The 15,049-nt window shown below is 37.2% G+C and overlaps 2 long non-coding RNA genes across 2 annotated transcripts in view; one reads left to right on the plus strand and one right to left on the minus strand.

Annotated features, from left to right (window-relative positions):
* LOC105734405 (uncharacterized) overlaps window positions 1-15,049 on the minus strand; it is an 84,981-nt gene that overhangs the window by 7,678 nt on the left and 62,254 nt on the right. The window lies entirely within an intron of this gene.
* The window catches only part of LOC135269689 (uncharacterized), a 136,318-nt gene continuing 127,613 nt past the window's right edge, over window positions 6,345-15,049 (plus strand). Inside the window, exon 1 of the long non-coding RNA XR_010337936.1 lies at window positions 6,345-6,434. This is a non-coding gene — a long non-coding RNA (uncharacterized LOC135269689). The remainder of the gene's footprint in view (window positions 6,435-15,049) is intronic.

Consider the following 15,049-nt stretch of genomic DNA (forward strand, 5'->3'; position numbering starts at 1 on the left):
ACTGTGGAAATTAGTTGCTTGGTGTCGCCCAGCTTCACTTCTATGATGTGGATGCTAAAGCATTTTATAAAGTTCCTCAAATCCTTCCACCTCTTATCCTTAATGCCGGGAGCCTTGCTGGGTGATGGCATGATATAGAGAATAAAGCACAGTTGTCCTCACTGCCCTCACAAATTTCTGCACAGTGTTTCCAACACAGTGCTCCCAAACTACACATTCCAAATTGCATTTTGCCTCTTAAAAAGAGGCTATACTAGAGCCAGTATGGGCCACCTGTAGTGTTCTGTCTCTCAAAAATCCAAATTTTCATTTTGTTCTCATAATTAAGTCAAAGCAGCAGGCTTAAATATTTTCCTTCTGAATCCTGTACCATCACTGTCACTTTAAGATAGAAAGTACAGATAATTACAGAATATTTTATAATATTTGTCAGTTCTATACCTATCCTCTTGAGTTTCTCCTTGTAGCAAAAGGATTGTCCCTCTGCAGGAATCACACATGAAGGGCTAACACTTGAACTTTGGTACATGGTTTCTCTTCCCTTATATTCTTGGATGCCAGAAATCCTTATGTTATTCAGAAATATTTTGCGAGCTTCTTCTGTGTACCAGGCACTGTTCTAGGTAGTGAAGAAATAAGACAAAGTCACAGCCTTTGTGGAGTGGGGGAAGAAAAGAAATAGATATGGAAATAAAAAGATAATTTCAGAGCCTGTGAAATACTGGAAAGGAAATAAAATATGCAGTAAGATAGCAATTATAGGGGTGGGGAGACTGCATTATTTTAGATGACAGGTGGTCATGGAAAGCTACTTTGAAGAGTTCACATTTGAGGTGAGTCCAGAAACAAGCCAGCAATGCAAAGATTGAGGAAAGAACATTATAGAGGAGGAGGCTGTTTATCCATCAGGCAATACAGGCAGTTTTCATGTTTGAGGGGTGGAGGTGGAAATTACGTCTCTCACTATTATACCTAATCATCATCATCATCATCATCATAAATACCCAAAAATAATAATAAACAATTAATGAACTGTTCCTTCTCCTTGAAACCTTGGGCTGGGTGGGTTTGGAGGTATTGGTGTCTAAGAGAGGACAGCTTCTACCAGGGATCACATGTCATAATGCTGTTAAATTGGGGGCTGCTGTAGTCCTTGCTTCTGTAGCTGGTCCTAAGTCCTATGTTGATGATCATTACATTAATTCTATGTTCCACCTATTCCATGTCCCCTTGACCTCTGCCAGAACCTTGGCTGGTCAGAAGTTTTTACCTGGTGGGGTTAATCAAACTTTATGCCTATGAGATACAAGTTCTTAGTGATCTTATCTATATTGGGTTACTACAGTTTCCCACTGATCAGTATTTTTGGGCATAGGACTACTGAGCTGTGTACCACGAAATCCCTTGGCTCCCATACATAGTCTGCCTTGCCCTACTATGCTGCAGCAACCTGATTTACCCTTGGTAACTGAAGTCAACTGCCTTGCCCAATACACCTTGCCTGCTAGTAGTATTAGGAGCCCCAAGGAGTCTCAGCTTCCAACTGAATGGAACCATGTTTAGATATTAACTGTTTTCTTTCCTTCTTTTTTTCCTGATACTTCATCTGAAAGGCACCAGTGGTGACTAACTTCATTTGCTGTGAAGAGAGTTCTTTGATCAGAACCAGTACTATGTGGGATACCATGATGGTGGATAAGGCATTCTGTAAGATGATAGTTTTGATGGAAGCAATGCATGCAGAGGAGGAAAATCCAGATCAAGAGTAAGTGATAACTGCAGTAAGGACCAAACACTGCCCATTCCATGAAGAAAGAAGTCCAGTGTAACCAACATGCTACCAGGTAGCTGGCTGATTACTCTGGGCATGGTGTCATATAGGGGAATCCATGTTGGTCTCTGCTGCTGGCAGATTAGGCACTCAGGAGTGGCCATGGTTGGCTTGCCCTTGGGAAGTGGAAACCCATGTTGCTGGGCCCATGCATACCCCCATACTGCCATCATGGTCACTTTGTTCATGAGCCCATTGGGTGATAACAGGGGTGGTTGGGGAAAGAGGCTGAATGGTAACTGTAGAACGGGTCATCTTATCCACTTGATTATCAAAATCCTCCTCTGCTGAGGTCACCCTTTGGTGAGCATTCATATGAGACACAAATATTTTTACATATTTTTGCCAATTCAGTGAGATCAATTCATATACCTCTCCCCAAATTTGTTACCAATCATATTCCTTCTAAGCTCTTGTGCATCCAGATAAATCATTGGCTACAGCCATTCACATTGTATGTAATTGTACATCTGGCCATGTTTCTTGCTAAGCAAAGTGTACAATCAGGTGTTCTGCTCACTGGGCAGATTCCCCTTCACCACTGTCCTTCAGGGATATCATACAAAAAAACACTCAGTAAATGAGTGGGAATAACACCCTCCAATAAGAAATACATTGCCTCCAAAATCCAAAGAGGCCCAACAGGCATTATGCCTCTTTCTTGATTGTAGGTGAGGTCAGATGCACCTTGGAAGGGCTATCTCAACATGCCCCACAACACTGGACCCCTAGAAATTTTACTGAGGTAGAAGGCCCCTGAATTTTTGCCAGATTTATTTTCTACCCTCTTACATGCAAATGTCTTATCAATAAGTGTAGAGTAGTTGCTGTTTCTTGCTCACTAGGTCCAATCAGAATAATGATATCAATGTAATGAACTAATGTGATATCTACCTTTGAGGTAGAATGGTAAAGGTGTATTGATATCCTTGCCAGCTGAAAGCAAACTGCTTCTGGGGGGTCTTTACTAATAATAATTGAGAAAAAAAGTGTTTGACAGATCAATAGCTGTCTGATAAATACCAGAATGTGCTACCTTGCTCAAGCAATGAAACCATATCAGTACAACAGCTGCAATTAGAGTCATACCTGGTGGTCAAGTTTATGATTATCCCCTGTTATTCTCCAAAATCCTTCTGTCTTCTGTACAGGACAAATAGGAAAAATGAATGGGGTTGTGATGGGAGTCACTGCCTCACATCTTTCAAGTCCTTAATGGTTGTGGTAATCTCTGAAATCCCTCTAGGGATGTGGTATTGCTTTTGGCTTACTACTTTCCCTTATTCCAGAGGTCAGGGAATCAATGTGGGGATTCTGCCAGTTGCTGAGTATGTCTATTCCAATTATGCATTCCAAAATGGAGACAAAAAACCACAGGATGGCTTTGGGGACCCACTGGACACACTGTGAGATAGACCTGAATTAAATGGATTTCTCTTAAGCCCCTACTCTGACTAGTGAGGTACAGTGACTTTTAGATTTCCTGGAATTTATATCAGTTCAGAGCCTATCTATGTCTGGTAATCCCCAAAAGGTCTGATTATTTCCTTTTCCCTAACTTACAGTTCCCTTGGTAAAAGGCCATGGATCCCTTTGGGGTAGGCTGAGAAAAATAATAACAGTATTAATTTTTGGCAGTGTATCAAGGTCTTTCTTCAAGAGTACCTGGCTTCCCCTTCATTCAAGGGTTCTGGGTCCGTAAACTGGCTTAAGTCTGGGAATTGATTGAGTGGCTGTGATTCTGTTTATGATTCAGGTTTGACTTTTACTTATTTGACATAGAACTTTTCTGCTTATACAGATCAAGTAGGAACTCAGTAGATGTCTTATTTATTTCATGCCTATAAACACCATAATCAAATAGCCAATGCCATAGTTCTATGTGAACCAGGTTGTTTTAACTGCTGCTTCGACTCAGCTGTTCATTCTGGTAATCGTGCCTACCATGCCTTTGGTGGTTGAATGCTGCCACTTGCCCTCTCCCATCCCAGAATCTAATTATTCTCATTGCATTTAGGTTTTCCAGTTCAGTAACTGCAGTTCCCATTGTGAAGTCTAGCCTACAGAAAAGAGCAATCACAGAGCTCTTCAAGGATGCTGGGGCTCCGTTCACAAATTTATTTCTTATAATTGTGATGAAAGATATGTTTTCTGGACCCTTCTAGGATGAGTTAGTATGTCTTAAATGAAAAATCCACTTCAACATTCCAATTTTCCTAAGCCTTTCAACCCCTTCCTCTACATTAAACTGAGGGATATGGGGCATTTCAAATTTGCTAATGGTGGACTATCTTTTGATCCATGTTTCAGCCAACCAATCAACCAACCAACCAATAAACCAATAAATTATGGCCCTTTCTAATTCCTCAAGCTGAAACATTAAATACAGAATCTCTGGTTAGTGAGCCCATATCAACAAATTTGATCTGATCTTATTTCATGTTCCTTCCACCATTATCCCACACTCTTAATATTCCTTTCTACACACGTTCCCTGGATTTCTGTCTGTGTAAGTTAGAAAACTTAAGTACTGTAGTTCTTTTGAAGTACAGCACGCCTTATCATGGGCCACACTTCATATCTCACCTTTAGATGTCTGCTGGAACTTGAGTCTAATTATAGGTCTGGAAGCAAAGAGGAGTGGTGGGGTTGGGTGGTGAGAAGACTCGGCACTGTCTTGCATGGCAACTGCCTCAGGGGAGGTCATTATAACTTCCTCAGGCACTGCAGGGTTAATCTCCTCAGACAGGAGTGGAGAGGAAGAAAACTCATTAAAACTTTGAGGCACAAGGTCCCCAGCTTTATCAGGGTCTTCTAACTTGGGCTTCTAACATGGCTCTAACTTTCAGGATCCCCTTCCTTCTCAATCAATCCAGTCCAAGAATTGCATATATTGGTCTGGAGCAGAAGGAATAGTCAGAGTAAGAGATATAAATTTGTGATTCATTAACATACAGATAGTATTTAAAGATATGAAACTAAATACCCAATCCCTACTTTGCTTTGGAAGAGACTAAGAGAGAAAAGCCCTGAAGACCTTCTTAGGAGGGTTTCTAAACTTTCATATTCAGATATATACTATTTCTCTAGAAAGGAGAATTAAAATGATGATTTCCGACACAAACCACTAATTTCTCATAAATCCACTTATTATCCAAATAATTTGGAGCCCACTATGTGCCAGGAAATGGTCTAGGTGCTAGGGATAACATAGTGAACAATATATAGTCCCAGCTCTCACATACCTCCATTCTGGTAGGAATGACAGACAACAAAAAACTCTGAACAAATAAATGTATAACCAAATGTCAAGCAGTGATAGATACTATGAAGAAAAATGAAGCCAAATAAGGGGTTAGAAAGTGATGGATTGGAGGGGCTATTTTAAATAGGGCAGTAGGGGAAGGTGTTTCTGAAAAAGTGTAAAGACATAAAGTAAGAGCCAGCTATGTAAAATGTCTAGAGAATGAAACAGATTTGGGTATGGCAGGCAAGGAAGAATGGAAGGAACTGATAGAATGAAAAACTAAGGGTCTAATCTGTAGGGGAAGGTAGAGAGAGAAAGAAGAGAGTAAGGGAGAGAGGAAACTGGAGAGGTAGGAGGAAAGGAGTAGGAAAAGAGATAGAGATAAGCCAAATGAGCCAGAGCTTTTAAGGGTTAGAAAACAGACATTGAGGGGCTCAGGAGCAACTGTGGGGGTGTTAAGAACCAAAAGAGATTCCTAGAAGTAGTGCTGAAGGTTTGAAATTGTTTTCCATTTATGCTCTTTGTCAGACATAAATAGAAGTGGAAACTATTTTTTGAATTACTTATGGTCATTGGCCTATGTTTCTTTTTAATGCAACACTCCACTGAAATGGGCCATATGGTTTATATTTGAGTTATATTTAATAAACATAAAATTTATGTTTCATATTACCTGTAGGGAAGCATATTCAGAGATCCTGCATAGTAGCCTTTTCTCCCTTCAGGGATCATATTCAGCTAAGTCCATAAAATATATGTATAACATCTGTACGGTATATAGTGTGATAGTTGCAGACTCAAAATGGAGTTGCTTGTGCCAAAAAAAAAACCTCTCTGCCAAATTCTGCTGGGAAAGAACATGAAGAGAGGATTCTCATTCATAAGTGCCAGAAAACAAAAACTATCAAAAGACTGCAAAAACTGCAACTTGCACAAGCTTCTGCTAGGACTTCTGCTCAGCAACTGCCTGTCTAACCTTGGACTGCTGTCACCGTTGTTATTGATCCTTGTAGTGAAAGATAATTATCTCAAAACAATTAGGTAATCCTTCTCATTTTTTTCTTTAAAAATCTTTGTTTTTCTTTACTTTCCTGAATATGCACATAGTTTACTATGGCACATGTATTCCCATTTCAATGCAATTATTTATTACAACGCTATTATTTATTCCCAAATAAATATCATATTTTTAAGAAAGCTTCTCTCTGATTGTCATTTCAGTTGACACAAATGGCATCCAGAAGTAGGATCTGAGAAAGGATCGATATCAGAAGGAACTGGTGATTTCTGGGACTGGTATACAGTTCTCATTTGAGATGTTTGAGCTTTCTGCTTCCATGGCTCACTTCTGCCCTGGTAAGTCTTTTCTCAGGCTGAGCCTCCCTCTTTTGGGTAGAAACTCTTGACTTTATTTGGGATTTGGTTTGGTTACAAGACCACCTTACATAAAAAACCTTACATCCCTCCTACAATGATAAGATGTATATATATTTTTCTGACAAGTCATTTCTGGTATAAAAGACAAGTGTCCTTTTGGTTTGAGTAATCTTTTTTCTATGGAATTTACATTCTGTCTTTAAGGTGCATCTTACCTGGTGAATTTACTTTCAGTTCTTTCTGTATGTCTAATTTAATATTTTGTTTCATCTGCATACCTGAGTTAACATTTTTGTGAACACTCTTACCTTATTTTCATTTTAGCTTGGTTATGTGCAGCTGTAAATTATTTCACTCCTTTTCCTTGCTTGCTTCTAAAAATCTTCCAAGAGCAAAAATAAACATCCTAAGTGGTGTGTGCTGGATGGCTAATTAAAAGCCATTAGTACAGTTGCCACCATCTAAAACATCAGTCCAAACTCATGGTATTCTGTAACAGGATTTATAGGATGTTTTTGCTCATGAGAGATTAATAAGAAACAGAAAGAAAAAAAAAAAAAGAAAACAGAATGGGATCTTCAAACATTATGGTATATGAGGTCTTCTGGGACCCCAGCCAGCTATATTATGGTCCATACTTGTGCACATTTCTAAATGACCTATACTTGTGCACGTTTCTAAACTGATGGGCAAATTACATCAGGGAAAATTCAGAGCCCAAATGGTCATTGTTCAAACACTCTGAAACCTCTGAACTACAGAGTTAACATATAGAGCTTTCTAATTTTTCTCTCTCCCTATTTTTTTTTTCTGCCTATTTTGAATATGCTGACTTTTCTACAGGTGCTGAGATAACACTTACTGCTTGTGGCATTCCAGACAACACTAAAACAAAAAATAAAAAACAGAAAACAAACCCAAAAAATCTTAGAGGGCTTTCAAATTAATGACTTTACAAATTACAACAGCTTCATGGTAACCAACAATCTAAACCTAAGATAATCCCTTTTAATGTACATTAGGTGTGCCTGACTAACAATTGCTTAGGGCAATGGAACAGTTAATTGAAGGATTGATAGTCTAAAAAAATATAACTACATAAATGTTTATAAAACTCAGGCTCTCAGATCAAACAGGTCAAAATCTCCAGCTGAGAACAATAATATAAGGTGTCTCTGTCTGTCATAAATATTTCTTTGCCTGACTTGCAGGGACCAAAAAGAAAAGCCAAAAAAAAAAAAAAAAAAACGCTTGCTAAAATGCTTCTCTACCCACATTAACTAGTCAAGCAAACCAGAAGAGCAAATGGAAAGAGCAGTTTGTTACTAAAAACTGAAGGCCACTTGGAGATCCATTTTTCTTACACAATTAAGCCAGTTCTAGCTAAATGTTAACATTGAAAATTTAACCCTAAACTTATTTGAAACTAAAAAAAGGATCAAAAGAGTTTTGTTTTGCTTTTTTTTTTTTTTTTTTTTTTTTTTAAATAAATCACTCTACTACGGAAACTGCTTTACTCAAAATTTTGGTCCATAGACTTCATTAGATTACCTATCAGGAGAAATAATAGTTTTAGCTACATAAATGGTTCCATTTTGTCAGGAATGTAATATAGATCCAATTATCTTTTATAAACCAGTGACTTTGTATGTTTTACTGTCTTGTGACTAAAATTCTAAAATGAAGCTATAAGATCTTTGTGTATATATGTGTTTAGGTGTGTTTATGCATATGAGTATTAATCATGTTATATATTGTGTCTATATTTTAAAATCTAGTATAGTCAGCCAGAAATCCCTTAGGAAATTTTATTCAGATTGGCTTAGATAAATGGAGCACTCGTATAAAATATATGGTAATTAACCCAAATGCCTTTTCGTTCATGTGACTTAAGCAATTTTTTTTTTTCTATGAAATCTCTCTCTGTCACCTAGGCTGGAGTGCAGTGGCCTGATCTCTGCTCAGTGCAACATCTGCCTCCCAGATTCAAGTGATTCTTCCACCTCAGCCTCCCGAGCAGCTGGGACTACAGGTGCTCGCCACCACACCTGGCTAATTTTTGTATTTTTAGTAGGGATGGGGTTTCACCATGTTGACCAGGCTGGTCTTGAACTCCAGACCTAGTCATCTATCCGCCTTGGTCTCCCAAAGTACTGGGATTGCAGGCGTGAGCCAATGCGCCTGGCAGCAAATCTTTAAATAAGCTAGTTTTAAAATAATTGGTAAAATAAAAATAAAAATATCTTCAAAATTGTCAGTATATGTTTTCCCCAAGGTCTACCGGTCAGACAGTTTTATATTTGTCTGTGTTAGATGTTTTAATGTGTCAAGGTTTGACACAAAGTTTACAAGACTAAACCCAGCCTAAAAGAGAATCATCTTTGTTTGTGTGATTCCTTGATAAGACTAATTTAATATTGTTGGTTTAATATAAACAGCTGTAGTTATCAGCAAAATAGCCATATATTTAACTTTAAGATTCTTATTTAGGTGGGCACCTGATATTCACAGGCTAAAAATGGTTAACAGGAAAATAACTTGAAATGATGACTAGAGCTTTTTATAATATCTCAATTTTTATAAGTAATTTTCATAAAATTGTGAAAAATAAATAAATTAGGTAATGTAAAAGAGATAATGTTTATAAATAAAATTTTATGTAATTTGAGATTTTAAAGTTATATTCTGTGGAGTTAATAGACAGAAATTACATGTCTGGTGAAAATTTCCAAATAAATTAAACCAATAAAAATCTACCTTCTCTTTAAAGCCAGAAACATTATTACATTACCAAGGCTTTGACTGAAATATCATATTTGAAAATGCACATAGAATGTCTAGCTTCAAGGGTTTTCAGCATTAAAGTGAATAGACTAAAAATTTCACTTCCTAACAGGCCCAGGAACCTTAAGACTATAGATAAAATCTAAAGTCTGCTTTGACTTGACTTTCTAACCTCAAGATGTTTTTAAATCTGATATTCCCAAGTGATCAATTTAGAAAGAAAAAGTTATGTTTCTAAAGAAAAGTTATAATACACCTGTTATTAGATTGTAGCTCTGTGTATTATTTCAAGTCCTTGTTATCAACCTATAGACTAGACTAGGTCATGAATTTTTCCAGATCCCTCCATTTCAATTTTTTTCCTTGAAATTATTAAAAACTGAATTTCTGTTCCCAAAGTTTCATAAGCTGAAACTAGATGAATTTTAAGAAACAAGTCTCATGCCTGATGTAAGGGTCACAGAAAAAGTTCACCATACTCTCCAATTCCTCAACCAGAGATATTTAAACAGAAAACCAGTACAAGAAGTTGAAGTTTTTACACTGTAGAGAGCTTTTCTGAAGATGTCAGAATAAGATTTCGTATTATGATGAGACGCTTACCCCTCTTAATGTCTAGCTTTTTTTTTTTTTTTGGCAGGATAATGGTCATTTGATTTATTCAATTGGTTGCCTATAAGCATACACTTCATGGCTTCAAGCTACATGCAAACTGGGACTGTCATATTACTATTAATCTTACTTTGAATTTCCCTTTCTTTAATATTATGCCTGTTACTCATTAATTTTTTTTTCAGAAATAGAACTCCTAACAGAATAATGCTGTCTCAGCACTTTGAAGTGATAGCCAAAGACTACAGAACAGACAAAATTGAACTTAATAATGGACTCCAGGTAGACTTGGCCTGAGAGCCTATCCCTTCAAACCTTCTTTGTTGCTCAATTGTGGTTTTAAAGGGCTTTAAAGGGCTTTAACACTGATTCCCAGCTGCCACTCACACCCTCCTACATGAGACCAGCCCAGCAACCTGGGCCAGATCCAGCCAGGCCAGGCACTGAGGGATATCAAAATCTAAATATAGGATAATTGATCAGTGATGTTTTTGGAGAAAGATTTTGATCAAAAAGGGAGAAATGTAAAAGTTGTCAGAATAAAAATAGAGCAACTCATGCTAAAAAATACCCTGACAAATAGAGCTGGGAAAAAAATATGAAGAGAAAGTTCTCATTCATAAAAGCCTGATAACGAAAACAATCATGAAAGACTTTGCAAAAACCAGAACCTTGCACAAAAAAATAATTCTTTAAAGACATTTGCTGAATAAGTGCCTGTCCAACTTTGGATTAGTGCCACCACTGTTATTTGATCTTTGTAGCCAAGGATAATTATCTTAAAACAATTGTCTAATCCTCCTCAATTTTCCTTTACAAATCGTTGTCTTTTTTTTTTGCCTCCCTGAACACGCACATAGTTTACAATGGCACATGTATTTCCATTGCAGTGCTCTATTTCTGAATAAATACCATTTTCTTTTAGAGAGCCCTCCTGCTACATAGGCAAATAATACTATATGGTAAGTATCCACAAAAGTTATATAATTACTTGTATCCAATAATGTTCAATCTATGTCAAAGCATATTTATTTCAAGACTCTTGCTCCTCTGAAAACTCCTGATTTCTTGAATAATAATATAAATTAAGTTTTTAGTTGTTTACTCCTTTTATTAGTGTGTAAATTTCTTTAAGATAGTGACTTTGTTTGTTTGTTTGTTTTTGAGACAGAGTCTCACTCTGTTGCCCAGGCTGGAGTGTAACTCTTGATTTTATGAAGAATAATATAAATTAGGTTTTTAGTTGTTTACTCCCTTTGTTAGTGTGTAAAGTTCCTTAGGATAGTGATATTGGTTTTGCTGTTTTTTGTTTTGTTTTGTTTTTTGAGACAGAGTCGCATTCTGTTGCCCAGGTTGGAGTGTAGTGGCATGATCTCAGCTCACTGCAACCTCTGCCTCCTGTGTTCAAGCAATTCTCACGCCTCAGCGTCCCAAATAGCTGGGATTACAGGTGTGCACCACCACACCCACTAATTTTTATATTTTTAGTAGAGATGGGGTTTCACCATGTTGGCCAGGCTGGTCTAAAAATCCCGACCTCAGGTGATCCATTTGTCTCGGCCTTCCAAAAGTGCGGGGATTACAGGCGTGAGCCACCGTGTCTATTTTGTTTTGCTCAATGTTTTATCTCAAGTGCTTAGAATAGTACCTAGCACATAACAGGTTTTCAATAAATTTTTGATGAATGAATTAGTGAGTGAAGTGTAATGAGCTTACTAGTCAAGCCACCTTGACTTCCACTTGACTTCCTTGAAAATTCTGGAAATACAAGTTAATTTAGACTTATTGAAGGTAGAATTTAACATGTCGTTATTATTATTCTTTAGAGACAGGTTCTCACTCTGTTGGCCAGGCTGGAGTACAGTGGCATAATCATAGCTCACCAGCACCTCTAACTCCTGGGCTCAAGCAATCCTCCCAACTCAGCCTCCCAAGTAGTTGGGACTATAGGCGTGTACCACCATTCTTGGTTTTTATTATGTTTTTAGAGATGGGGTCTTGCTATGTTGCCCAGGCTGGTCTGGTCTCAAACTTCTGGGCTCAAGCAATCCTCCTACCTTGGCTTTCCAAAGTCCTAGGATTACAGGAGTAAGCCACCATGCCCAGTTACTATGGGATTTTTAATAATAATTACTTTGCCACACTTTTTCTTATATTAACATCTACTTTAGTGTTATAAGTGGGAAATTTAATTCCTTAATTCCAATAGCAATACTTATTTAATCTCTATAAACACTTAAGTTAAAAAAATAGTAAAGATAAACCAACAAAAATATCTATTCATTTTTCTCCTAGAATGTAAAAATGATCCAAATCTTTTAGGTTGTTTTACTTAGTAATATATTTAGCAAGGAAAATACAAATGTATCAAAGGCATAAACATGCAACTAGATTTACACTTCTGGTTTCAGTGATAAGTCCCCAAGAATGGTGGTAAATGATAGGTATTTTAGCATCTTGGGATCACCTCCCTTGTAGAAACATTTCTCTTCAGGGTGAAATTAAGACTGCATATTTTATTGGATGACCATGAACACATCACAGGAAATCTAACTTGAAGTATTTACTGATGCTTGTTTAGATGCTGAAGGCAATGCATTAGGAACTGATGGTGACTGATTCTTATCCAATCAGTTCCTGATGCAGTATCTGCGACATCAAAACTATGTAATAATTGTATTAAGTATCATTTATTTCCAAATGCAGCAACGTTATTCTCTTTTATTCCTTCATATGAAATTTGCAATTAAAAAACTCTTTTTAATGCCACGTAATAAAGCAATTCAGTCATACTAACAAATAATTTTCCCAATTTACCAAGAGAGATATATTACAATATAATGTGTTTAAGACTAACTTAGCATAAACATTTATTTCATGGCAAACCATTGTGCTAGTGTGGCTAAGCATTTGTAAATAGTTTTTTAAAAACAGCTTTTTTTTTCCTTTTCTTTTTTTTTTTTTTGAGACAGAGTCTTGCTGTGTTGCCCAGGCTGGAGTGCAATGGCACAATCTCGGCTCATTGCAAGTTCTGCCTCCCGGGTTCAGGCGAGTCTCCTGCCTCAACTTTCCGAGTAGCTGGGATTACAAGAGCTGGCCACCATGCCCAGCTAATTTTTGTATTTTTAGTAGAGATGGGGTTTCCCTATGTTAGCCAGGCTGGTCTCGAACTCCTGACCTCAAGTGATCTACCCTCGTTGGCCTCCCAAAGTGCTGGGATTACAGGCACAAGCCACTACACCTGGCCTAAAAATAGCTTTTCTTAAGCCACTCACTCCTGTTTTTAAATGATAATTTAAAAAATATTAAAGCCCTAAACTGGGTTTGAATGAGAAAATTCTGATGAATCATTTAATTTTAGATTAATTGATTAGGATAAACTGCATTTTATTTTCAAGATGAATTTATTATGTTTTCCTCCCTGCCAGCTTTATTGAGGTATAATTGGTATACAGAATCTTCATGTATATATAATTTAGTAAGTTTGGACATATGCATACACTGATTTTAGCATCACAATCAAGGTAATAAACATATTCATTACTTCCGAAAGTTTTCTTGTTTATTGTATTATTTTAACCACATTAGAATTCTAGTTCACTGAAATGATAAAGTTAGAATTAGAATTAGTACATATGGGAGGCATATAACACCTTGAAGAATGTGGTGGCCAAACCTATAATTCTGAGAGTGTTACTGGTTTTCTACCTTATTGATGATTTTGCAGGTCATCTTTTGGAGACTATCTCATTAGAAAATTCTAGTTGATCCTCTAGAATGCCTCCAAATATAGAATGAATGAATGACTCTAATATAACTTGGCAAATCCATCATTCTGTCCAATGGGACTTCTGGTTTAGATGGGCTATTTTGGAAGTAAGGGGTAGGAAATAATTGAATATGGGATTCAGAAGTAGAATAGAGGTAGAGCTGAGAGATGAAGATCATAGAATGAACACTGAAGAATCCACTTGTGTCTTTCTGTCTCATTTATCTGGATTCCAAAGAGGCTTGAGAGTTAAGGTTAATCATATTTTCATTTTACAGATAGTGAAAATTTGGAGTACATTGAAGTATCTTAGGGGCATAATTTCTAGCTTATTGGTTCTCTCTCTAGAAGTCTTATCTATGATCAAATATAGTATCTCAACTGTTTACCAGACATTTCCCTAAAATATGTATGCCTTTTCTAAAGGATATTCCAATGAAGCCAAAGAACTTGTAAGCAGAGTGGTCTTAAAAACCCTAAAGACTCCTTGCTGGAGAAGGAACCCCAGAAGGAGGACCTCAGAAGCCAGTTCATCATGATGTTCCCCTATGGCTACTATTGTCTCTCTGTAGATATAGTTCGCTGGGTTTTGCCACAAGATTTGACAGATTAGGGACTTGGGCTAACAACTCTTGTGGTGGTTAGGAAACCAGTTGGTATTATCTCATTTGTGTGCTAGGATGAACTGTGATAAGAAAGTAAAAGTAGGTGAAGAATAGGCTTTCTTAAGATTTGATTGTTGCAAATATGCTCTATGTGATCTTCCTCAGGTAGTGTCATTAATTAAAAATAAAAGGGCAGGAGCCTTGTCATAATTATAGGCTTCTTCTGGCTATCTGGAGTGCCCACCATAAGACTGCAAGTTTTAAAAGCCTCAAGGACTGGGATACGGTTGGCTGGGATGACTGGATATTAAAATGTTATCTTCCATTACAAACTACTGCAGAGAATCAGATGGAGAAGGAGAGATTCATCAAGATGGGTGAAAAGGTCCTCTAGGCCAGTGGTTCTCAAAGTTGAGCAATAATCCAGAGGCTTGTAAAATATAGATTGCTGAGACCCATACCTAGAGTCTCTGATTTAGTAAATCTGGGATGGGGCCCAAGAATTGGCGTTTTTAACTCTGGTGATATTGTCCAGGGACCATAACTTCAAAACCAATGGCCTACCCTAGTCACAGACTATCTGGGTTATTGGAAACAGGTGATCTTAAACAGGACCTTGGTAAGTGAATGTGATGATCTAGAAGGAAAAAGGCCAGAATTGAACAGGTATAGATGTTCAAATCCTAGTGATCACCATAGTTCAAGAAGGTCACTTGTTGAATGTCACTGTATTATTATAGGTCTTTAAGAAGTACATTTGTAACTTCCTGTTTTTATTTCCTTCACTGTAGAGAAATCACAGAACAGAAACTCTGCTTTTCTCT

This window comes from Aotus nancymaae, unplaced genomic scaffold (assembly GCF_030222135.1).
Source record: "Aotus nancymaae isolate 86718 unplaced genomic scaffold, 86718_ANA_hifiasm-v0.15.2.pri h1tg000057l, whole genome shotgun sequence".
NCBI lineage: Eukaryota > Metazoa > Chordata > Mammalia > Primates > Aotidae > Aotus > Aotus nancymaae.